Source organism: Balaenoptera acutorostrata, chromosome 18 (assembly GCF_949987535.1).
Source record: "Balaenoptera acutorostrata chromosome 18, mBalAcu1.1, whole genome shotgun sequence".
Lineage (NCBI taxonomy): Eukaryota > Metazoa > Chordata > Mammalia > Artiodactyla > Balaenopteridae > Balaenoptera > Balaenoptera acutorostrata.
Genome location: NC_080081.1, coordinates 36,002,131 through 36,026,749, shown reverse-complemented (window position 1 = coordinate 36,026,749; position 24,619 = coordinate 36,002,131).

Sequence of the window (24,619 nt, the reverse complement as noted above, 5' to 3'; positions counted from 1 at the left end):
ATTCAGAGAAGGCATTTTTTTCAAACCTATATTATTAAAGCAACTCTGGCTGAGACATTTCCAAAAGAGCTTCTTTAAAATCTTTGAAACTATTTTTGATCATTAAACAATATTGGTTTTTAATGACTATTGATAAATGTCTCTACACTTATATAATTATTAATCATTTATACAATTATTATGTATCTGAGGGTCCATTACTTCTATTCTGTATAATAATTGCAATAGTCAAGAAGAGAGATAGATAACATAAAAGAGAATAGATTGGAAAGTTAGTGGAATGGGAAATTAAAATTTATTGAGCAACTTTGGTTGAGTATGTTAAATATTTTAGCTAATACGATGAAAGAAAGAAAACCTAAAATTTGACTGTTAATGTTGTAAGTTTATTCAAGAATATACTAAAAGAATGTAAAACATATAATTAAACTGATTTGAGAGAGCAATTGACTATGAATGTCTGAAGTAAATAAGCAGGGAAAATTAAGGTAAACTGAATTTTAAGTCCTCCTCTAAAGAAATTAGATGATCCATACCCTATAAATGCATCCCTTTCCTTATTTGGCACATGCAGAAAATCTCTAGCATTATCTGTTCACAGCAATTTTTCTATAAAAAGAAGCAGAAATATCAAGGAATCATCAGTTAAACAAACGGAATCTTGGAAAAATTTTTAAAGAATTTTAATAGTGTTTTCTGATAAATTAGAGATAAGTAATAAATGAAGAAAAAATTTAACCATGACAGTTCACAAATATGTTCAACAAATCAGTATGCCATTATAACAAGTGATGTACTGATTATTTTTTCCTATATATACTTAACTATAGTTAGTAATAAGTTATATATGAGAACATAGACTTTCCATGGTATTTGAAAATAATATAGTTACCTATAAATGTAACTTTAGAATTTGAAACATATTTCAGTTTAAAACTTAGGGTGAATTACCTGTTGATTCTAAAACTTAGTTTTTATTAAGAAAACATATTTATAGTTACTGTTGTGTTAATTAATAAGCATTTAAAAATAATATTTGGCTTCATATAAAGAATGAAAGAGGTGCAAATACACAATTCTAGAATTTACAGTCTTATTTGGAAAATATGCCACATACCTGAAGAAATCAAGAATTTAAGTGCCCTATGCTAATTTACACATAGTTAGGATATGTAACAATTACCATGTAATTGTAATGCAAGTATATATTTAAGTCTTAGTGGGGAAAAAACCCCAAATCTATAGTTAATAGTCTTGTGTTAACATTCTGACTTTTCCAATTATCAGATGACTAACATCTAACAAATTCCATAAACTACCCAAGATTTAGCTTTATAATTGTAGTAGAAAGAGTAACTATTATATTTAGTGGTTGTTTTGAGATTAGATATAATCTATATAAAGTACTTAGCATGTCAAGTCAGGGGAATACTCTTGGTAGATAATTTTATTTGTTATAATTCAGATATCTATAAAGAATGCAAAGCCAGGATTTGAATTCATAGAATAAAAATCGGAGTTCTTCACAATGATCTTGAGGCACATAGAGAACTAAAGAATATATACATGAATCAACTAGTTCCAGACATATCTGAATCTGGATATAGTGTCAGGACTTCAACTGTCAAAGCAAAAAAATAAAGTCATCATTATTGTTAGATACTCTCATAATAAATGTTTTCTTAGAAAACATAAAATTGTCTACCAAGAGTGTTCCCCTGACTTGGCATGCTAAGTACTTTATATATATACTTTATATAGATTATGTCTAAATCTCAAAACCACCACAAAAGATAATAGTTACTCTTTCTACTTACAATTATAAAGCTAAATCTTGGGTAGTTTATGGAATTTGTTAGATGTTAGTCATCTGATAATTGGAAAAGTCAGAATGTTAACACAAGACTATTAACTATAGATTTGGGGTTTTTCCCCACTAAGACTTAAATATATACTTGCATTACAATTACATGGTAATTGTAATATCTATCATATATCCTAACTATGGGTAAATTAGCATAGGGCACCTAAATTCTTGATTTCTTCAGGTATGTGGCATATTTTCCAAATAAGACTGTAAATTCTAGAATTATGTATTTGCACTTCTTTCATTCTTTATATGAAGCCAAATATTATTTTTAAATGCTTATTAATTAACACAACAGTAACTATATAACTACTAACAATTGTCTTCTATGGACTCTATATTTATGGATACATTTAATTTTCAAAACATTCTTGGAGAGTAGTTGCTGTTATTATTGCCCACATTTTATAGATGATGAAAAAGAGGGTTTGAGATGTCAATTAAAGAATGTCACTGGCCATCTGGTTCTACAAGGCTTGAGCCACTTCAGTCTCTGACCTTCAACACATCCTGAAAAGAATTCAGTGTGGAGATCCAGAATGATGCACTCTGTGCTCTGGGAAAACTAGCAGAATAGGTCTTCTGACAGTCAGGAAAAAATTTTATGAACACCAATTCTTGCATCTTCCCATACTTAGAAAAGCACTAAATTTATTAACAGAGATATCTGTTCCTCTTGGCTAACAGTAACCTTCTACCAAGATGTGTGCTTGACTGCACATGCCTTTTCTCCCAAATCACATATATACTGACCTTCCCCCACCTCTTTGAAGCAGTTCCTCAGAGCTATCTGAGAGGCTGTCTCCCAGGCTATGGTCATCAGTGAATCCCCAGATAAAACTGAAACTTACAGCTCTCATGTTGTGCGTTTTTATTTGTCAACAATTTCGGTGACCACGAAAGGACCCAGAACAGACTTCTCTCCTTCACCTGAACTCTGTGAGGATTCAGAGCCTTGGTACCATCAAGGGGCCCTTGGTACCATCAAGGGGCCCTTGTTCCCATCTACTTCCTCACTGAGGCCAGGTGAATTTAGGTGAGTCTCTCCTGGTTCTCAGATTGCCTGAATATTGATTGATGATCCTGAGTTTTATTTGGCAGTGAATAACAGGTACCTAGGGAAAGCTGGGTGAAAGACACTGGGGGAAATCCACCCCCCACCACCAGTTGAAAGATACTGGGCTTTTCTCAGTTGAAAGATACTAAGCAGTCTGGACTGTGTAATTAGGTAGGAGGCTGGGCTAATGTTTTTCCACAATTAGGCTAAAGGAAGGGTATCAGAAAGCCAACCTCCATTAACATCCCAGCCAAGTTGATGTACATATGGAACTTATACTTACAAGTACTTACTTAATTGGAAATTAAAGCAAATCTTACTCTGAAAATGTCCATGATGGGGCACTTTTGACATTCCAAGCTGGCTTTTGTGCACACAGTTAGAGAAAGCCAGCTTGATAAAACATCTTTCTAGATTTCTGACCCTAAGGGAACAAGTCCTTCTAAGAGGAGCTTGCACGTCTCTTCCTGTGGTTTGAGATACAAGTTTTCTACCAGGGCTCTCAGGAAATCTTTCTTACTCTTATCTAGACCATCTCCCATTCCCGAGATTAAAAATAAAAAGGGAGAAAAGAGGCCTTTTGAAACTCAAGCAAGTAAACTCAACTTATTCCAACTGTTATTTATAAACTAGCGAATTTTACACTGTAATACCTGATTCATGACTGAGTATTGAAAATGAAATTATGAGATCTCTGTTTGTGTCTGTCTGTATGTCTGTGTGTAAGTTATAGATATGCCTCTACCTCCAGACAGTATTACCAAATTAATTTGTAAATAAACTCTAATTGGCTTAAAGGAAATTAAGCACTTATATAAATTCTTAGAAGTATAAAAAAATTAACCCAAATGAATTTCAGGTTCATATGATCTGGGTAATATTCAGTATTAAATTAATATTTGATATTAAAATTAGTTTGTTGATTTAATTAATACAGACATGTCTTTAGAGTCATCAACATTTAGTAAATACTTTTATTAAACCTAGGTTTACTAGAAGTCAATTAAGATCTTATTATTTCTGTTACAAAAATTTGTCAGAAAAAAAAAAAAACCTCGGTATCATGAAATTTTTGTAGGTAAATTAAATGTAGTAAGAGTTTTTAGTTAAACTCTGTAGGAATAATTATGTCTTAGGAATATCCACTTAAAAAATACCAGGTATTTGGTAACTTGAAACTTTGGGGTTCTAAATGAAGTTAAATGATGGATGGTTATTGAATAAAACTAGATCATTTCCAAATAAAATAAGATACTGGAATATTAATTACTGAATATAGGCTTCCTTTTACAGGGAAACTAAAGATATTTGTAACTGTTAATAAATATGTTTGGTGTAACACTGAGACATTATCTGTAAGAAAGCACATGTTTTCAGTAATTATAAATAGTATTTATAATTTTGCCAATATATAGATTGCTAGTGTACAATTGGTTACTTCTTAGTTTTTACTAGAAATTAAAGTTTTTAAGTGCTAACAATTCTAATAAAAAATGAAATTAAAACTACTTAGGAAAACATTTTTGTGTGCAAGGAAAACTCTGAAGGTAAAATAGGAAGTTATAGAAGGTTGTGGAAAAGAAACTCAGAAAAAGGTTCTGTACGTGAACAGAACACTTGCATCTATATTTCCCACTGAGAAAGGGCCCCTGCACTACATTGGTCTATAAAGAGGACTGCTGACCTCAAATTCACCTTAAAACAATGCTCAAACAGAGACGAAACAACGTCCACACCAGGATGAGAATACAACAGCAGAAGTAGACAAGATGCCAAAACTCACCTGCATAATTATACATGTTTTCTTAATTTCTTAGCCTTTTGCATATGAATCTTTTTTTTCTATCATGAGCACACTCCTATGCAGTTTTTAAATTAATCTAATTATTGGGTTTATGATCAATTATCTACATCTAGTACTTCTGGTTTACCTTGGTGTATTTCTCCTCTCCAAGGCTCTAACTGGATACCCTGTAGGAAATTTACTCCTGAAGAAAGAAATTATAGTTCTCTTTGGGCCACTATTACTATTACTAGATGGGGTCCCCCTCACTTGGCCAAACAATTATACTTGTTCTGACCATGGTGATAAATAAAAATTTTCTTTAAAGGTTATTCAATCTCAGTCAGAACAGTGAGCTAAATCTCTGTCAAATGCCATAATCTCCCATTATTAGAAGGAACCTTCATGTAATTATGGATGGATATATAAAGTTAACATCAGGCTACACTCACTTAAGTTTAAAAGTTCCCTTATGTTGGGAACATTTAAACCATACTAAGGATAATCAGCTTAATAACACTAGGAAATTGGGCTGGGTGTCTTATGAAAAAGGTCAATATATCATTACCTTTAAGATAGTGATTCATGTGGGACAGACTGAATCAGATGACCTGGGAATATACTGGGTCACACCTAATGGAAGTTCTTGGCTTAAGTTCTTAGTAAGGACCCAATTAATCCTATTATTTATATTACTTGTATTCTGCTTATTTTACAAGATTGTGATTTCATACCTTACCAGATGCGTGACTGAGCCTCTAATAAAAATAGTGATGACTAGGCAACTTAAAATGATTGGCCAAATATATAGTTCTATATGAGATCAATGACTGTAATAGTGTAACTCTAGATATGGGAAGAAGCAACAAAAAGGAAACTTTTCCTGGACCATAATAGACTAGTAAAACAGGTAGTCCAGTGATATTTGGCTACAATTAACAGGGTCTAGTCTACTAATAGCACATTGATTGACTTAACAAAATCTGGGCCTGATACAGGAGTGAGGATTCCTAGTACCATGGGACAAAATGGTCACGAAATGCCTCCTAAACTTCGGTTGAATTTATGACCATGAGGGAATGCTGCCAAGTAAAGAATGTTACCCGCCATCTGGTGCTACAAGGATTGAGCCCCTGCAGTCGCTAAACTTCAACACACCCTGAAAGGAATTCAGGATGGAGATCAGGAATGATGGATTCTGTGCTCGGTGGAAACTGTCAGAACAGGCCTTCTAATAGTTAGATATTTTCAGAAGAAATTTTTTATGAACCTCAATTACTGCATCTTCCCATACTTAGAGAAGCACTAAAATCATTAATGGATTCCTCTTGACTCACAGTAACCTTCTATCAAGATATATGCTTGCCTGCATATACCCCTTCTCCAAAATCACATATATACTGACCTCCCCCCACCCCAAACCTCTTCAGAGCAATTCCACAGAGCTGAGAGGCTATACCCAGGGCTATAGTCCTAATAAGTTCCTAAATAAAACTGAAATTCACAGCTCTCATGTTGCACATTTTAATTTCAATTGGCAGAGAGCTTGAATAAATTACCCTAAGTCATATACTTTGCAAGTTATAGGGTCAGGATTTAAATGCAGCTGTTCTCGATACACATACAGAGAATACTTTCGTGAAAGAATAAGTATTTACTAACAGAATTAATGCAGTACATGAATTCCTTTTATAGGAATATTTTAATTAAAATTTTAGACATTATATTACGTTCTTCCCCATAAAATTCACAAAAACAATGTCATACTCTCTCTAGTATCCTCCATACTTATTCAATATATTTCTGCTTTAATATATACAGGAGATGGCTGAAATAGTGAGTGTAGTGGTCCTGAAGGAAACAAAATAGACATTACTGGAAACTATGAAATAAAAAACTGTTTTAGTGTTAAGTTCAATGGTGTATAATGTAAAGAGTTGAAACTAAAGAAAAAAATAAAATTTAGATTACACAGCTATTGAATATATGATAAAATAAATTATAATTTATGAAAACTGTAAAATAGTGGAATGTCTTCAAGTACATGTGACAAGTAATAAGTTTTAGTGGCAACATTTTGGATTTAGTAGAATATTGGAAAATAAAATTGTGCATGGTAAATAAATTACCTGAGTTACTAGAATTTAAATCAATGTAAAAAAAAAAATAAGTTAGATATTTGTGATAGCAAAACAAAAAGGGTTAATATTTAAAATTCAAAAAGTGAAATTTACTAGCATTCGTAGATTGTATTAATGCAGAACGAAATGAAAGTTAATTATTAAAATGCCTAAATAATCTTTTTTTCTTCGAAGATGAATAGATTTGTACAGATGAGGCTATGTGGTCTGCTGTAAATGAGCACATACTATCTGCAAAACATTCCACTAGGCAATGTAGTATTAAGGACAAAAGCTAATGATGCTTTCTATTTTCAAGTTCTTGCTACCTTCATAGAAAGACAAATAGACCAGGCCGAGTTGTACACACGGACAAATATAATTGGGTGAAAGAAAATATAACAGCATTTACTGTTTCACATAAAATCAAGTTATGTAATCTAATATGATCAAATGCTGTCAAACAAATTTTTTTTTAATTTTGAGAATACTGAATGAATATTCAAACTGTGCATATTCTTAAACACTAACCCTAAAGAAATGATTGAATCTAAAATATGCATATAGTTATTTTATATTGACTGGAAAAATAGGAATATCTTTGCAAGTATTGAGTACACATAAATGAAAAGGAACATTATGTTGCACTGAACCACAATAAGTTTGTGTTTAAATAATTCTCTAAATACAGTATTTCTATTGTATTAGATAGCTCACACTGTTTGAAAACAGGATGGAATCAAAGACATAAATGTTGCTTCTAAATGTTGTGATTTTCTAAATAAATGGTTTCAGCCTTAGAAAGATGTTAGGGTTGGGGATTTCTGGCTGGAAAATATAATTCTGAATGTCAAGTTCATGGTATTCAAGCTCTTCTGCTTTAAATGTCAGGGCTGTTCTCCTGTATCAAGCATTGGACTGATAAAAGCAGTCAGGGAAATAGAAAACAGAAATGAAATCAAATATGACATATGGAAGGACAGAGCAGAGTACTGGGAAAACTCACATCCTTCACTAGAAAACTCACATCCTTCACTAGAAACAGTACTTGAATTAAATTTCTGAAAATGAGTTAGGTTGTTTTTAAATTTTATATTCATCACCAGAAAACTACAAAATTGTGAAAATAAAATAAACTTTGTATAATCTGATTTAAAAGAATGAAACTGAATGATTTTTTTCACTGTGTAACCAAAAGTTAAAAATAAGAAGTTTTGTAGGAAGGATATACACAAAAAGTTTTTCTCTTTCACTTAACTATGGTTTTTCTTACTTGCCTTTTTCGCCTCCTTACTTGAACATAAGAAACACTAACACTTGGTTTATCAAACATTTGTGAGATGAGAGCTAATTTGACAAACTGCTGATTGACAACATATTTTTCTTCAGGGGAAAAAGATCAGAGAATGTTTCTCCATTATATACCATCACTTTAAGTAGGATGTAAATCTAAAGTGATATAAAATGCAACCGATCCATTCAAGAATTTTTATGTGTTTATGTTTTAGGTGTCGGATCACAGTTGATTTTTAATATATGTTTTGTTTTGGTTGCTGACAGTATAACATGTGATAAGGTGCTGGAATTTTTTAAAAAGTGAAAGGCACATGAAAAAGAGTGTGACGTAATCTACTCTACAGACCCAAGGGTGATAACATCAGAAAGAAATAGGAACACTTTCATTTACTTTAGAAGAATAAAATTTCAACCATACTTCTCTATCATTCCTATATCCCCTTATATAAAAAAAAGGTGTATTATCCTCATTTTATATATGATGCCCTTCAGGGTTAGGCACTTCCAATATTGCACTTTGATTTTATAGAGCAAATTATGCTTATTTTTAAAAGAATATCTTACAGCATCTAGATAATAAAATTTGCTTAATATATTTAATGTATTAACAATAATGTCTCTTAAAATACGGTAAATTATTTTAAATAAAAATTCCTTGGGTATTCTACCTATTGTATGGTAAATAAAGTCCAACTGGAATCAAATATATCTGCAAGTGAGATGTTACTTATTGCACTTTCCTTTCTTATCCTTTTTGATTGTTTTCTGTAGAACGGACTAACATATGCTCTCATGAGACTATTAAATAAACAAAGATTCCACAGCAATTTTATTTCTATTTCTTTAACTTTAATGGTGATCTATTGAATCTGTACAAAAGGCGAGGGTTTAGTTAAAATACTGCCTAGACTTTTCCCCTCTCTTGCCTTCAAACATTTAATACTATTATTAAATCTTCTACTGTTTACCTTTGAATAATGTGTGTAAGGCTTAGCTTTCTCCTTTCTACAATTTCCTCCATTCAATAGCAATAAATTAGTTGTCCTCTTAATGCAAATTTTTGGAGTTCTTTTCTGTATATGCTTTTGTCATATTAAGAACTCTTCCAGGGAAATTCCAACCACCTAGATGTTTGAATGCTAATCTCTGTGACCTCAACTCTGCAAATCACTCTATGATCTCTTGGGATCCGAATGTGCTCCCTGACAGAAGTTAGAGCATTTATAGGGCTCTTTTCATTTGTTTTCCTTTCCTCGGGGATCATGCTACTGTGCTTCTATTGTGCAATGACTAAAAACTATTGCTTCATATTTTATCCAAATTCTATTTTCTTAGAATGAAAATTACACCTAATAACATGGTTTACTTCATCACCGCTAAAACAGAAATCAACATTGTTTTCTCAGAGTTCACCACATAATTATAATATATAGCCAGGGTTAAAAATCACTCTATAAAGTAGAATGTATTTTCTTTCAAAGTAGAGAAACCTTAAATTATCCTAAAATATGATACACAATAATTTTCTGTCTATCCCTTCAACTTCTATCCAGTTTCATCTTACCTCAAAAGATAGATTTAGGGTATTTTTAAATTTTCTTAAGCTAACCTTTTATTTCTTTTATCTATTTAGTTTCTGGCTTCTTGAAGGTTCAGTCCTCACATCAGCAGTATTGACATTAACTGAGAGCACATTAAAAATCTAGAAGTTCATCCTCTTTCCCAGATCTGCTGAGTTGAAGTCTGAAGATTCGCAAGATCCTCAGGAGATACCTGAGTACCCTATGTTCTGAGAAATCCTAAATAATATACATGCTACAAAACTAATGAAAACCAAATAAAGCTGATAGGAGGAATCAAGAAAACTAATAAGACTCTTAAAAGACTGTCTAAAGGGTGAGTTATTTTGTTTTTAGTTGTGCTGATCATGTATATGCAACTGCTCTTATATTATATATTTTTATATTATCTTATAGAAAATTTCCCCCTCAACTGGTGAAGTGATACTCAAAGTAAATATCACATTGTGGAAAGTGAATTGCAGCTCTTGCATTTGTGTGTGTGTGTGTGTGTGTGTGTGTGTGTGTGTGTGTGTGTGAGCCAGCTCCAGTGTACAGGTCAACAGCAACATGCAGTCTTTTTCTAACATTAGTTTATTCTGTCATTTAGTTCCATTTAGTGTTATGTTGTGTTAGAATTGTTAGAGTACACATACACCAGTTCAAGGAAAGAATGGTCATTCTTTGGAAATAATTGACAGAATAATAAAACTTTCATTATTTTGCAAGAAAGTCAAGACATCAATAGTTATGTCACTTCTCCTTCAGTCCTTCTGAAATCTGTATGGAATGCTATAAATGAATAGGTGGATTATCATGTTTATTTAGAGAAAGGTAAAATGCTTTTGAAAGATGAATGTAAATATATTATTTATTGTTAAGGTAAATTTAGCAGTATTTTTTTTCTGCTTAATACTTCCTTCAACTCAACAAACTAAGTAAACTTGTTATAAATATCATCTGAGAGAAAGGTAATGTGCTGGGGGCTGCATAGAAAGATAGATAAGATGTCTTTATCAAAGAGCTAACAATATGGTAGGGGCACATGAGGTATAAACAGCAGAAAAATCAATGGAAAATAATGTGTCATTAAAGAATACAAGTGGATATAAAAAGGAGAGAGAGAGGGACAGAGAGGGAGATAACATTATTTAGCTTTGAAATCAAAAGGAAATTCATTGAGAAAAGATAAAATGTAGTCAGTTGTTAATGATACCAGGTTGGAATTCCTGGTGCATAGTATCACATTGGGAAAAGTCTGATGGCAGGAAACAACAGAAGTGGTTTACCTGGCTGATTATATAGGAAACTTGAGGGAAAAAATGTTTAAAATGATATCCTGAGTGGGACCAAATAGGGAAAGGGAGAATTTATATGCAATGCAGCTAGAAATTTTTTGACTAAGTGAGTGACAAAAGCAGTGATCTGTTTAATAAGCTACAGCATTACACAGATGAGTTGGAGAAATGTGGAGTTATTTACAAGGTCTGCAATAATCTTGGTAAGAGAAAAATCAGAAAGGAAAGGAGGCATTATACATAGATGATGTAGTGGAGGTAGATGCTACACCAATTTGACAATAATTGGATAGAGAGAAATTCCTGAAGAATCAAAGATCACCCAAAGGAATCTAGCCAATTTATTAAGAGATAGTCCCATTTGCAGATATTGTAAAGTAAAGAGAAAGAACCGATTGTATTAAGAAAGGGATTTGGGCCAAGCTAAATTTATGATGCTAGTGAAAAATATAGGGAGAAATGTACACCAAGCAGATAAAATGCATGTCTAGAGTTAGCAGTAAAAATAAAGACCTATCGACTCGGGGCAAGATGTCGGAAGAGTAAGACGTGGAGATCACCTTCCTTCCCACAGATACATTAGAAATACATCTACACGTGGAACTGCTCCTACAGAACACCCACTGAACGCTGGCAGAAGATGTCAGACCTCCCAAAAGGCAAGAAACTCCCCATGTACGTGGGCAGGGCAAAAGAAAAAAGAAATAACAGAGACAAAAGAATAGGGGCAGGACCTGCACCAGTGGGAGGGAGCCGTGAAGGAGGAAAGGTTTCCACACACTAGGAAGCCCCTTCGTGGGCGAAGACTGCGGGTGGCAGAGGGGGGAGCTTCGGAGCCACAGAGGAGAGTGCAGCAACAGGGGTGCGGAAGGCAAAGCAGAGAGACTCCCGCACAGAGGATCGGAGCCGAGCAGCACTCACCAGCCTGAGAGGCTTGTCTGCTCACCTGCCAGGGTGGGCGGGGGCTGGGAGCTGAGGCTCGGGCTTTGGTCGGATAGCAGGGAGAGGACTGGGGTTGGCGGTGTGAACACAGCCTGAAGGGGTTAGCGCACCACAGGTAGCCGGGAGGGAGTCCGGGAAAAAGTCTGCAGCTGCCAAACAGGGAAGAGACTTTTTCTTGCCTCTTTGTTTCACGGTGTGGAAGGAGAGGGGATTCAGAGTGCCGCCTAAACGAGCTCCAGAGATGGGTGCAAGCCTTGGCTATCAGCATGGACCCCAGAAACGGGCATGAGATGCAAAGGCTGCTGCTGCCGCCACCAAGAAGCCTGTGTGCGAGCACAGGTCACTCTCCACACCACCCCTCCCGGGAGCCTGTGCAGCCCGCCACGGCCAGGCTCCCATGATACAGGGACAACTTCCCCGGGAGAACGCGTGGCACACCTCGGGCTGGTGCAACGTCACGCCGGCCTCTGCCACCGCAGGCTTGCCCCACATCCGTATTCTTCCCTCCCTCCCACCGGAGTGAGCCAGAGCCCCCGAAGCAGCTGCTCCTTTAACCCCGTCATGTGTGAGCAAAGAACAGACGCCCTCAGGCGACCTACACGCAGAGGTGGGTCCAAATCCAAAGCTGAACACCAGGAGCTGTGTGAACAAAGAAGAGAAAGGGAAATCTCTCCCAGCAGCCTCAGAAGCAGTGGATTAAAGCTCCACAAACAACTTGATGTGCCTGCATCTGTTGAATATCTGAACAGACAACAAATCATCCCAAATTCAGGAGGTGGACTTTAGGAGCAGGATATATTAATTTTTCCCCTTTTCCTTTTTTTTTTGAGTGTATATGTGTATGCTTCTGGGTGAGATTTTGTCTGTATAGCTTTGCTTTATAATAGCTTTATTTTATTTTATTTTATTTTATTTTATCCTCTTTCTTTCTTTCTTTCTATTTTTTCTCCCTTTTACTCTGAGCCGTGTGGATGAAAGGCTCTTGGTGCTCCAGCCAGGCATCAGGGCTGTGCCTCTGAGGTGGGAGAGCCAACTTCAGGACACTGGTCCACAAGAGACCTCTCAGCTCCACGTAACACCAAACGGTGAAAATCTCTCAGAGATCTCCATCTCAACATTAAGACCCAGCTTCACTCAACGACCAGCAAGCTACAGTGCTGGACACCCTAGGCCAAACAACTAGCAAGACAGGAACACAGCCCCATCCATTAGCAGAGAGGCTGCCTAAAATCATAATAAGGCCAAAGACACCCCAAAACACACCACCAGGCGTGGATGTGCCCACCAGAAAGACAAGATCCAGCCTCATTCACCAGAACACAGGCACTAGTCCACTCCACCAGGAAGCCTACACAACACACTGAACCAACTTTGGCCACTGGGGACAGATACCAAAAACAACGGGAATTACGAACCTGCAGCCTGTGAAAAGGAGACCCCAAACACAGTAAGATAAGCAAAATGAGAAGACAGAAAAACACACAGCAGATGAAGGAGCAGGGTCAAAACACTCCAGACCTAACAAATGAGAGGAAATAGGTAGTCTACCTGAAAAAGAATTCAGAATAATGAGAGTAAGGATGATCCAAAATCTTGGAAATAGAATAGACAAAATGCAAGAAACATTTAACAAGGACGTAGAAGAACTAAAGAGGAACCAAGCGACGATGAAAAACACAAAAAATGAAATTAAAAATACTCTAGATGGGATCAATAGCAGAATAACTGAGGCAGAAGAACGGATAAGTGACTTGGAAGATAAAATGGTGGAAATAACTACTGCAGAGCAGAATAAAGAAAAAAGAATGAAAAGAACTGAGAACAGTCTCAGAGACCTCTGGGACAACATTAAATGCACCAACATTCGAATTATAGGGGTCCCAGAAGAAGAAGAGAAAAAGAAAGGGTCTGAGAAAATATTTGAAGAGATTATAGTTGAAAACTTCCCTAATATGGGAAAGGAAATAGTTAATCAAGTCCAGGAAGCACAGAGAGTCCCATACAGGATAAACCCAAGGAGGAACACGCCAAGGCACATATTAATCAAACTATCAAAAATTAAATATAAAGAAAACATATTAAAAGTGACAACGGAAAAACAAAAAATAACACACAAGGGAATCCCCATAAGGTTAACAGCTGATCTTTCAGCAGAAACTCTGCAAGCCAGAAGGGAGTGGCAGGATATACTTAAAGTGATGAAGGAGAAAAACCTACAACCAAGATTACTCTACCCAGCAAGGATCTCATTCAGATTTAATGGAGAAATTAAAACCTTTACAGACAAGCAAAAGCTGAGAGAGTTCAGCACCACCAAACCAGCTTTACAACAAATGCTAAAGGAACTTCTCTAGGCAAGAAACACGAGAGAAGGAAATCACCTACAATAACAAACCCAAAACATTTAAGAAAATGGGAATAGGAACATACATATCAATAATTACCTTAAATGTAAATGGATTAAATGTTCCAACCAAAAGACACAGACTGGCTGAATGGATACAAAAACAAGACCCATATATATGCTGTCTACAAGAGACCCACTTCAGACCTAGGGACACATACAGACTGAAAGTGAGGGGATGGAAAAAGATATTCCATGCAAATGGAAATCAAAAGAAAACTGGAGTAGCAATTCTCATATCAGAAAAAATAGACTTTAAAATAAAGACTATTACAAGAGACAAAGAAGGACACTATATAATGATCAAGGGATTGATCCAAGAAGAAGGTATAACAATTGTAAATATTTATGCACCCAACATAGGAGCACCTCAATACATAAGGGAAATAGTAACAGCCATAAAAGGGGAAATGGACAGCAACACAATCATAGTAGGAGACTTTAACACCCCACTTTCACCAATGGACAGATCATCCAAAATGAAAATAAATAAGGAAATACAAGCTTTAAGTGATACATTAAACAAAATGGACCTAATTGATATTTATAGGGCATTCCACCCAAAAACAACAGAATACACATTTTTCTCAAGTGCTCATGGAACATTTTCCAGGATAGATCATATCTTGGGTCACAAATCAAGCCTTGGTAAATTTAAGAAAATTGAAATCGTATTATGTAACTTTTCCAACCACAACGCTATGAAACTAGATATCAATTACAGGAAAAGATCTGAAAAAAATACAAACACATGGAGGCTACACAATCCACTACGTAATAACGAAGTGATCACTGAAGAAATCAAAGGGGAAATTAAAAATACCTAGAAACAAATGACAATGGAGACACGATGACTCAAAACATATGGGATGCAGCAAAAGCAGTGCTAAGAGGGAAGTTTATAGCAATACAAGCCTACCACAAGAAACAGGAAACATCTCGAATAAACAACCTAACCTTGCACCTAAAGATATTAGAGAAAGAAGAACAAAATAACCTCAAAGCTAGCAGAAGGAAAGTATCATAAAGATCAGAATCAGAAAAAAATGAACAAGAAATGAAGGAGACAATAGCAAAGATCAATAAAACTAAAAGCTGGTTCTTTGAGAAGATAAACAAAATTGATAACCATTAGTGAGACTCATCAAGAGAAAAAGGGAGAAGACTCAAATCAGTAGAATTAGAAATGAAAAAGGAAAAGTAACCACTGACACTGCAGAAATACAAATGATCATGAGAGATTACTACAAGCAACTCTATGCCAATAAAATGGACAACCTGGAAGAAATGGACAGATTCTTAAAAATGCACAACCTGCTGAGACTGAACCAGGAAGAAATAGAAAATATGAACAGACCAATCACAAGCAATGAAATTGAAACTGTGATTAAAAATCTTCCAACAAACAAAAGCCCAGAACCAGATGGCTTCACAGGGGAATTCTATCAAACATTTAGAGAAGAGCTAACACCTATCCTTCTCAAACTCTTCCAAAATATTGCAGAGGGAGGAACACTCCCCAACTCATTCTATGAGGCCACCATCACCCTGATACCAAAACCAGACAAAGGTGTCACAAAGAAAGAAAACTACAGGCCAATATCACTGATGAACATAGATGCAAAAATCCTCAACCAAATACTAGCAAACAGAAACCAACAGCACTTTAAAAGGATCATACACCATGATCAAGTGGGGTTTATTCCAGGAATGCAAGGATTCTTCAATATACGCAAATTAATCAACGTGATACATAATATTAACAAATTGAAGGAGAAAAACCATATGATCATCTCAATAGATGCAGAGAAAGCTTTTGACAAAATTCAACATCGATTTATGATAAAAGCCCTGCAGGAAGTAGGAATACAGGGAACTTTCCTCAACATAATAAAGGCCATATGTGACAAACCCACAGCCAACATTGTCCTCAATGGTGAAAAACTGAAACCATTTCCACTAAGATCAGGAACAAGACAAGGTTGCCCACTCTCATCACTATTATTCAACATAGTTTTGGAAGTGTTAGCCACAGCAATCAGAGAAGAAAAAGAAATAAAAGGAATCCAAATTGGAAAAGAAGAAGTAAAGCTGTCACTGTTTGCAGATGACATGATAGTATACATAGAGAATCCTAAAGATGCTACCAGAAAACTACTAGAGTTAATTAATGAATTTGGTAAAGTAGCAGGATACAAAATTAACGCACAGAAATCTCTTGCATTTCTATACACTAATGATGAAAAATCTGAAAGTGAAATTAAGAAAACACTCCCATTTACCATTGCAACAAAAAGAATAAAATATCTAGGAATAAACCTACCTAAGGAGACAAAAGACCTGTATGCAGAAAATTATAAGACACTGATGAAAGAAAGTAAAGATGATACAAATAGATGGAGAGATATACCATGTTCTTGGATTGGAAGAATCAACATTGTGAAAATGACTCTACTACCCAAAGCAATCTACAGATTCAATGCAATCCCTATCAAATTACCACTGGCATTTTTCACAGAACTAGAACAAAAAATTTCACAATTTGTATGGAAACACAAAAGACCTTGAATAGCCAAAGCAATCTTGAGAATGAAAAATGGAGCTGGAGGAATCAGGCTCCCTGACTTCAGACTATATTACAAAGCTACAGTAATCAAGACAGTTTGGTACTGGCACAAACACAGAAATATAGATCAATGGAACAGGATAGAAAGCCCAGAGATAAACCCATGCACATATGGTCACCTTGTCTTTGATAAAGGAGGCAAGCATATACAGTGGAGAATAGACAGCCTCTTCAAAAAGTGGTGCTGGGAAAACTGGACAGGTACATGTGAAAGTATGAAATTAGAACACTCCCTAACACCATACAAAAAAATAAACTCAAAATGGATTAAAGTCCTAAAGGTAAGGTCAGACACTATCAAACTCTTAGAGGAAAACATAGGCAGAACATTCTATGACATAAATCACAGCAAGATCCTTTTTGACCCAGCTCCTAGAGAAATGGAAATAAAAACACAAATAAACAAATGGGACCTCATGAAACTTAAAAGCTTTTGCACAGCAAAGGAAACCATAATCAAGTTGAAAAGACAACCCTAAGAATGGGAGAAAATATTTGCAAATGAAGCAACTGACAAAGGATTAATCTCCAAGATTTACAAGCAGCTCATGCAGCTCAATAACAAAAAAAACAAACAACCCAATCCACAAATGGGCAGAAGACCTAAATAGACATTTCTCCAAAGAAGATATACAGATTGCCAACAGACACATGAAAGAATGCTCAACATCATTAATCATTAGAGAAATGCAAATCAAAACTACAATAAGACATCATCTCACACCGGTCAGAATGGCCATCATCAAAAAATCTAGAAAGAATAAATGCTGGAGAAGTTGTGGAGAAAACGGAACACTCTTGCACTGTTGGTGGGAATGTAAATTGTTACAGCCACTATGGAGAACAGTATGGAGGTTCCTTAAAAAACTAAAAATAGAACTACCATACGACCCAGCAATCCCACTACTGGGCATATACCCTGAGAAAACCAGAATTCAAAAAGAGTCATGTACCAAAATGTTCATTGCAGCTCTATTTACAATAGCCAGGACATGGAAGCAACCTAAATGTCCATCATCGGATGAATGGATAAAGAAGATGTGGCACATATATACAATGGAATATTGCTCAGCCATAAAAAGAAATGAAATGGAGGTATTTGTAGTGAGGTGGATGGAGTTAGAGTCTGTCATACAGAGTGAAGTAAGTCAGAAAGAGAAAAACAAATACAGTATGCTAACACATATATATGGAATGTAAGGGAAAATAAAGGTCATGAAGAACCTAGTGGCAAGAGGGGAATAAACACACAGACCTATTAGAGAATGGACTTCAGGATAAGGGGAGGGGGAGGGATAAGATATGACAGGGTGAGAGAGTGTCATGGACATATATACACTACCAAATGTAAAATAGATAGCTATTGGGAAGCAGCCGCATAGCAGAGGGAGATCAGCTCTGTGCTTTGTGACCACCTAGAGGGGTGGGGTAGGGAGGGTGGGAGGGAGGGAGATGCAAGAGGGAAGAGATATGGGAACATATGTATATGTATAAGTGATTCACTTTGTTATAAAGCGGAAACTAACACACCATTGTAAAGGAATTATACTCCAATAAAGATGTTTAAAAATATATATAAATAAATTAATTAATTAATTTAAAAAAAAGATCTATCAATTTAATTTAGTTTCCATTAATTTCTAGTATGGATAGTATGTACATAGTTAGAAGATAATAGGTAAAGATGTAGAATTGCATGAGGACCTCGAAACATATTTGAAAAAGATATGAAAAGACCAAGGAGTAAATTAGAGAGCATAGTTTTAAGGAGAGAGAGGTGTAAAGAATAGAATATAGTGAAGGAAATAGAACAAAAAAAGTGTTCCAGAATAAGAGGACAAATGCAATGAAACAAAGGAAGAGGAGAATTGCAGTATTTATCAACTGTTTCAAGAATTTCAAAGAGATCAAGAGGAACTAAATAAAAGAGATTATTATTGAATATAAACTTAAGCATCAGGCGGGTTTGGACTTTCCAGATAGTATGTCTGGGATAAATTTCCTAAAACCTGGGATAATCTCTCCATTTTAAGGTCGGTTGATCTAATTAGCAACTTATTTCCATGAGCAAAGTCTGTTCTCAGCAGTACCTAGATTTATGTTTTATTGAATAACCAGGGAATCTTAGGGAAGTCATCCTTAGAATTCTACCTATCACAACTGGAATTTTCTTCTTTAAGGTTTATATAACTTTTGCTGTACATCTTATATTCCATATTCCATGTCTAGTGCTAGGCAGTCAATTTCATGTTTCAGGTACCTCACTCTCAGTATCTAAGTGAACATTTATTCATAAGGTCTCTCTAAGTAATACTTAGCACTGAAATGCTAAGGAGGGTGGCTTCTTCCAATAAGAAGAAATGCTTTCTGTGTCCAGTGTGAACCTAGGATTCACTCTTTCAGGATAGGGTATTCAAAGACAGAGCTTTGGTTTCCTCTCCAATACAGTGCATGGTGAGGTAGTGTACCCTTTCTCAATGAGTTGTGCACTATTCCTCATTAGGCAAAGAGAGTTGCTGTAAACATATCTCCATGATTGAAGTCTGGCCAAAAAAACATAAAAAATTATTTTCAATAAAAACACTGTGTTTCTCACATCGGACCACCTTGAATACCATAAAGCTACATATGTTATGCTTTATATTCCCAAATTCTTCCCTAAGTCTCACTGCAGAAGGGCAGTAAGTGTTCCTGTTTAATCAGGTAGATTGTATATGGAAGGGAATATAATTTAAATTATAGTGCTACGATGGCACTGGGGATACAAATTAGGTCTTAGAGATATAAAAATATCCATATTCTCAGAAAGTTCAACATAGAGGAAATATCATTTTCTCACTAGAAGAGAGTAGCCAGGGTACTCTGTCCACAGCAATGATAGCCTCACCATTGTTGGTGGCTCCTGCCTTGTTTCTAACCAACAGATTGTCCTGCAGTGCATTCCTCTCATCCAAATTTTCTGTTTTGCATTTTAATTTTGCTAAAATGTAATTCCAAACAAATAACAAAACAAATAATATACCCCAAATTTGCCACAACAAACTCTTCTTAAGAAACAGTAAGATTTTCGTTTAATCCTCTATTGTGCGCCTGGGTTCACTTATTGCTTTGTCCCAAAATTCAACTTTATCTTGATATTCACTGTATGACTATTCCCTCTACCTATCCAAATAATCATTGCTGTTTAGACACAGACAACCTCATATCCTGATGTTATAAGCAGCAGTAGCAATTCTACTCTACTTCATTTCACAGTGAGGCTAGAAAAGCTAGAGTTATAGAACATTCTTTGGGTTTTTTTCCAAATAATTCTTTTATTCTTTAAATTTTTATTTTATTTTATTTATTTACTTTTGGCTGCATTGGGTCTTCGCTGCTGCGCACGGCCTTCTCTAGTTGCGGAGAGCAGGGGCTACTCCTCGTTGAGGTGCTCCTCATTGCGGTGGCCTCATTGCAGTGGCCTCTCTTCTTGCGAAGCATGGGCTCTAGGTGGGCGGGCTTCAGTAGTTGTGGCACGTGGGCTCAGTAGTTGTGGCACATGGGCTTAGTTGCTCCACGGCATGTGGGATCTTCCTGGACCAGAGATCGAACCCACGTCCCCTGCATTGGCAGGTGGATTCTTAACCGCTGCACCACCAGGGAAGTCCCTGAGGTTATAGAACATTCTTAATCCACAGAATATCCTCATAATGAAGTTGAGGCCATAGATGATTGAAAAAAAGTTGGGATAATATTGGTTAAAAATTCAGATATTTTATATGGCATCCATAGCCTAGAATTGAAAGAAAACAATGAATGAAAATATGTATGTACGGGAAGTATTTTCTTTAATGCAGCAGGTATGTTTTGATTACTTATTATCTAACCCTAACCCTGACTGTGAGGCACACTTAGATATAAAAAGTTACCCTTGCCATCAAGCAGCTCAGGATCTAGCTGCTGAGAAATGAAAAGGATATAATTCATGAATAATTAATGAGGGGCCAAATCAGGAAAGGAGAAAGATATAAAATAATAGTAAAATTTGATGGGAATCACAAGGAGGGAAGAAGGTTCTGGTAAAATGTAGATTGATTCTTCCATAAGTGTGCGTATGAGGGCCCCTGCTAAGTTGTCAGTATCCTCTCCAGCAGCCCTGCTTCTACATGTCCTCTTGCAACAATGAAAATTAGACAAGTGTAGTTCTGATTATGATAAAAAGGAAAACTACATACATCCGTGCAGGAAGAACATTCAAGAGAAGTAGAGAGTTTTCAAATGGAGACTGAAAAAGGCATTTAAAACTTTCAAGGACCATTGTTATTTCTTCTGTTTTTAATTTTTTTCACTTTCTTTCATTTGTCCCCAAATCAAGATATTTTCTGATCTAAATTATTGGTCTGTTGTGAAGATCAAATTTAACAATATAGTGCACGGTGCAAAGTGATGTCCAGATACTACTATTAAAGTCATTCCTGTTTGTTGATGAACCTATAAAACCTTTAAAATAAATTTAAATTAGCAACCTTAAAATAGATTATTAATTACATATTAAGTAAAATAGCTATGATGTAATTCTGGCATACCAGTTCATGAAATTGGGTCTCTTCGTAATATGATTGTGATAATTTTGTTCTCTATATATTTATGATTTATAGAAAGCTGACTTTAAAAATTATGAGATGCATATGACTGATGTAATTAGACCATGAAAATGAATGAAATCTTCTGACATATTAGGCAGTAACTCATTTAAATGAGATGCCTAATTTGTTAGCTTCCAGAGTCAGATCAATTTTAGATAAGTAATTTATACTACTGAATTATATTCCAATTTATGCAGACAAAAATATTAAGCACTGTACAGTCTGTTGAGGGACTGCTTAAAAATCATGGATTTTAGTGCTAAGACGGTTAAGTGTATAAATGTTTAATAACTTAAACCAACAAGCAAAGATTTTTAAATGAAATAAAAATAAATGATAGAGTTCAAAAAAAAAAAAAGATAGAGTTCAAGTGGTGACAATTGCTAATTTATAAACTATTAAACTTTACCAGCTGGGCTAGGTACTGCCAGGTATAGTCTTCTAATGAAGGAAGTCTTTTGCAAGCCAATAATATCATTGTAATTTACTTCTAATAATGTATTCTAATAGAATTTGCACCAAGAATTTGAAATACCTTTTTCATTGGTAATGAATGGAGTGTTGGTTTATAACTGAACTACAGGGATCTATTTATAACCACTTAAACACTCACTGAGGCTTGAGGATGTGTATGGATGCTATTTACACAAAATAAAGATATTCCAAGTGAGAATGATTTGTCACTTAGTCAAGACTGTCTCAAGGTGCACACAGTGCAGAGCATATTTCTCTCATTGTTCATCAAGACAGAAGCTAGAATCTAATTTGGTATGCAGTACGTTTCTCAGATGGAATAAAGGTATTTTGCAGCCTATGAAACAAAGTAACAATTGCAAATAGCTGCAAATTAGACCATCAGGAAGTCTAACAGCAAGACAAATAATAGTCTGAGTCTATGATAAGAACTGCTGATCATACATTTTATCTCTCAGTCCCACATAGATGAGGGTGAAGAGCCCATTGTCATCCTTTGGTTGGAACAATAAACATTTACAAATGTGTAAGTGTGCTGCCCTTTGAGACATCTAAACTTCACATTTTTAATGTAAAAATAAGTCTTACCATGTTAACAGAGTGTACATCTCTTTGGGGAGGAATATATGAATTAAGCATTCCCTGGGTCTTTTAAACCACCTTAATATGTATAAGGGTCCATAACCATGTGTATTAGTTTCTCATATTATCTGGAACCAGTTCAACTGAACTTTTGGTTCATATCCTTACTCTCTCTTTCTCTTTCTTTGGGACAGACTTTTTAATCTATTTTAATATGCACTGTTTTTTTCTAAATGTCAATCCCTTCCATACATAGGCAGGAGTTTACAAACAACAGGCCACCCAAGGGCAGAATGCTACTGAATCACCCAGGCCCAAGTCCAGAATACTTGCTTCCTATGAAAGCTGTACTTAGGGGCATTTCATTTCTGTACCTTTTAACTAAAGTGAGATATTTGAGATTTCAAGGAACCACAGTAATCCAGAGAAAATGTTATGGGGTTGGTGTATGAGAATGTTGAACTCTTTTTAAAAGAAAGGTTTTTTTGTTTTGTTTTGTCTTCTTTCACTTTAGATTTGGGAAAGTAGGATGGTCAGAAGAGTGAGGTTAAAGTTTTAAAAAACCAAAAATCAACAGTTGCTGTACATTTTTAACAAGTACCATGAAAAGTATGTTTTAGTTGTCAGACATATGGCAATATTGACACCAATAAGCGCCAGGGTTGTTTCTGACTCTGAGGTTGGTCTTTAGAGATATTTTGGTTTCTCTTTGTTTTATGTTTTTATAGAGTCTCACAGACAGACTCCACAAAACAGGGACATATCCATACAAAAATGTACCAAGGATTTTTGAAAGAAATAAATTGCAGAATGATATTGGATATTAGTTTTACAATAGAAATTATTAGTTTCTACCCATGTCAAACTGAGTTTTAATGTCCTATGATTTAAATTCCTTTATGTGTAATCATCTTTTAACTAGTTGTAAAAGCATCAAATAGGAGTAGGAGATCAAATACTTACTACTTTATTTATTTCAAATATCGTTCTAAGTTTTTGAAATACTCTGGCTTATAACTACTAAATTTGACCTTTACAATTTCAGAAGTTACTGTTTCACAGTAAATTCCAAAAAGGAAATAAATGCCTGAATAGTACCCATTGTCTATAGGAAATATCAGCTCTAATAGCAGGATTATATTGAAAACAAATTCTAATTTTACACAGTAACAGGCCAATAAATAAAAAGCTGCAAAATGTGTATTTATGGGGATCGTGATCTGTCAACCACTGCAAATGATCTTGAAAACCCTAAACATAATCAAACAATGCAAGCACTGTTGGATTTCTCTCAAGAGCATTAAATACTTAAAGAAAAATAATAGAGGATGATGGGAAGTTGCAGACTAGTATGTAAGAACATTTGGCAGATCTTAGATTAACATTAAAGTTCTATCTCTACAAGCATAAACTAGTCAACACTATCTATAGCAAATATCATAGTTATTTTCCAGGACATCTAAATAAGAATAAGCAACAAGGACACATTTTCCCTTAGGAAAGTTATAAGTAGAAGTAAATATTTCAAGGCAAAGAATAAAGGCTGCTTAGTCTGCCAAATGCATTTTTGTTCCTGTATTTCATTTTTTATTATGCCACCTAATAATTAAGTTGTGGGTTATCTTAAAAAGGCTTTCCTGAGACAACTCTGACTAATAACCTTTTAGATGTATTTAGTGTCTTCAAAAGAACACCATTCCTTTTTACAGTGATAAAGAATAGGCTTCATTTTTTTAATTTGCTGCTTAACTTATGACTGCAAAAAATTTAATGCTAAATTTTGTAGTATTGATATAACTATTTATAACCTGTATGCAAAAAAAGAGATTAATAAATGGTGTTATTTGATCAGGGAGGGGCATTGTTTATGGATGAGTGTGAATGTACATATATTTGTTCAGAGTGTGAATGAGAAATATAAGAGAGAAATCAAGAATCTGATTAGGCAAAAGAAGCTGAAGGACTTTTTGATGTGAATTGTCATTT